Raw genomic sequence first — 3,470 nt, 5'->3', positions numbered from 1 at the left:
ACTGCTCACGAAGACGTATCTATTCAGGTACAATTCAGTTTCACTTAGCTATTAATGTCTAAGCCCGGACACAATCTGCTCCGCTATCAATGTCAACCAGGCCGGACACGAGCTCTTAATTGTTTAACTCCAAACAAAAGGCGTGATAAGCTATCAATGTCTGCATGGACACAAGCATGTAACTATCAATGTCTCAACTAGAACACAATCTTGAGCTATCTATGGGGTGGAGAGTGTGTGACACCAGCTCTCGTTATATCACTGAAGTTAAGCACATTTGTCCACAGTCAGTAACTGGATTGGTGTCCAGAATGTTGTTAACAGGTTCAATTCTTGTACTGCACACAAACCTGTGGTTTCAAAAACATCTGAAGCTGGCATCTGGTGAAGCAGTTATAACCACCTGACAAATGTAGGAGGACAGGGGGTAGGCAGCCAAAGGGTGCATGCTTTCTACTCAACAAGAAAGAAGTTTTATATGAATTGATCCAAGAGAATGATGATGAAGAGAGGAATGGTGGACAAGCAGGGAGTTTATGGTTCCCAGCTATAGGTATTATCCAATCCGGGCTTACAAACGATAGGAAGCAATGTTTATGTTATGTTATGTATCCTATCTGTATGGCACCCAGGCCTCATTCCAGCATATCAGAATAATTCCTGCACTCTTTTATTCTCAGGCTTAAGAAGCCCTTAGGCAGCTGGAATCTTGTCAACCATCTTCTCAGTATGAATAAAGTGTGGAAGAATGAATGTGCTGCCAGATTACAACCCCTGGTAGATAAATATAAACCCATACAACATGAAACTTTCTTAATAGAAAAATTTCAAGATTTGATCGTAATAACCCAATCATGTCTTGAAGACAAAAAACCTCTTTTTAAAAAAATGCCTCAACTAGGATATGATCTTGTAAACTATCAATGTCTCAACTAGGACACAATCTTGAGCTATGAATGCCTCAACTAGGTCACAATCTTGAGCTATTAATGCCTCAACTAGGACACAATCTTGTGAACTATAAATGTCTCAACTAGGACATGATCATAATCAATCAATGCCTCAACTAAAACACGATCACATAAACTATCAATGCCTCAACTAGGACACGATCTTGAGCAATCAATGCCTCCACTAGGAAACAATTTCACAACTATCAATGTCTCAACTAAGACACAATCTTCCACTCATTTGTTTAGAATAAGGACACGATTATTCTCTCGCAGTAATTAAAGCAGAGTCTCTATATCAACTGATATATTTGAAGTTTATATGTTACAAGTTAAAGTTAATAGATGTAATCAAAAATCCTCCGTCCTTATCTATATCACACGATTTACGTAGCTGTGTTGATGATTAACTAGAGCTTATGTAACTGTGTTCACGATTATCTATAATTTATTAAACTTTGTTCACGATTAAATAAAATTAATGTAACTGTGTTCATGATTATCTCAAATACATGCAACTGTGCTTGCAATTATCTAGAATTTATGTTGCAGTGTTCACGATTATCTACAATTTATGTAACTTTATTACCATTTATTTACAATTTATTTAACTGTGTTACTGATTATCTAGAATTTTTGTAACTGTGTTCAAGATTATCTAGAATTTATGTACCTGTGTTTAAGATTATCTAGAATTTATATGTTCTAAAATTTAGGTAACTATAATTTATGTGACTGTGTTACTGAATATCTAGAATTTATGTAACTGTGTTCACGGCTATCTAGAATTTATATAACTGTGTTACCAATTATCTACAATTTATGTAACTATGTTACCTATTATCTACAATTAATGTAACTGTGTTCACAATTATCTACAATTTATGTAACTATGTTAACGTTATCTATAATTTATGTAACTGTGTTGACGATTATCTAGAATTTATGTAACTGTGTTTCTGAATATTTTGAACTTATGTAGCTGTGTTCATGATTATCTAGAATTTATGTAACTGTGTAACCGATTTTAGAATTTTTGTAACTATGTTACCGATTATCTAGAATTTATGTAACTGTGTTCACGATTATCTAGAATTTATGTAACTTTGTTACCGATTATCTACAATTTATGTAACTATGTTACCTATTATCTACAATTTGGGTAACTGTGTTACCAATTGTTTAGAATTTATGTGGCTGTGTTACCGGTTATGTACAATTTATGTAACTGTGCAACCGATTATCTACAATTAATGTAACTGTGTTACCGATTATCTAGAATTTATGTGACTATGTTAACGAATTATTGTAGCTGTGCTCAAGATTATCGTTAATTTATTTATCTGTGTTGACGTCGATTATCTAGAATGTATGTAACTGCGTTACCGATTATCTATAAGTTATGTAACTCTATTACCGATTATATAGAATTTATGCATCTGTGTTCACGGTTTTATACAATTAATGTAACTGTGTTTACGGTTATCTACAATTAATGTAACTGTGTTCCCGATTATTTACAATGAATGTAACTGTGTTCCCGATTATCTACAATTAATGTAACTGTGTTTACGATTATCTACAATTATGTAACTGTGATTACGTTTATCTACAATCAATGTAACTGTGTTTACGATTATCTACAATTAATGTAACTGTGTTTTCGATTATCTACAATCAATGTAACTGTGTTTACGATTATCTACAATTAATGTAACTGTGTTTACGATTATCTACAATCTAAGGCATTAAGCTTCAAGTTCATTTTTCCAATATATATCCGTCACGAGATTTTACCCCCCCCCCCCCCTCCTCCTCATTCAACCCCCCTACACCTTCCTCCCATTATAAAATAACAAACACAAAGCTGGACTAATTAGAGAGATGCATCAAAGATAGGTTTCACATTTTTAAATAAAATGCATTTAAGGAGAATTAAGGCTAAAAAGATTTTTATTAGATTTTTTTGATGATTTAAATTTTATTTGTTTATCATGGTGTGGAATATGAAAAGTACAAGAGACACAAAAAAAGACAAAAACGCAGAAAGCAGAAAGACAATATAAACAGTATAATTGACAACAAGATAACATGAACGATATAATTGACAACAAAATAACGTGAACGATATAATTGACAACACAACTACATGAACGATATAACTGACAACAAAACCGATATAATTGACACCAAGACAACATGAACGATATAACTGACAACAATTGACAACATGAACGATATAATTGACAACAAAATAACATGAACGATATAATTGACACCAAGACAACATGAACGATATAACTGACAACACAACTACATGAACGATATAATTGACAACAAAGCAACATGAACGATATAATTGACAACAAAACAACGTGAACGATATAATTGACAACACAACTACATGAACGATATAACTGACAACAAAACTACATGAACGATATAATTGACAACAAAACAACATGAACGATGTAATTGACAACAAAACAACATGAACGATATAATTGACAACAAAACAAC

This window comes from Eurytemora carolleeae, unplaced genomic scaffold (assembly GCF_000591075.1).
Source record: "Eurytemora carolleeae unplaced genomic scaffold, Eaff_2.0 scaffold167, whole genome shotgun sequence".
Lineage (NCBI taxonomy): Eukaryota > Metazoa > Arthropoda > Copepoda > Calanoida > Temoridae > Eurytemora > Eurytemora carolleeae.
The sequence above is the reverse complement of the archived record's forward strand: the minus strand, read 5'-3'. Positions refer to the sequence as shown.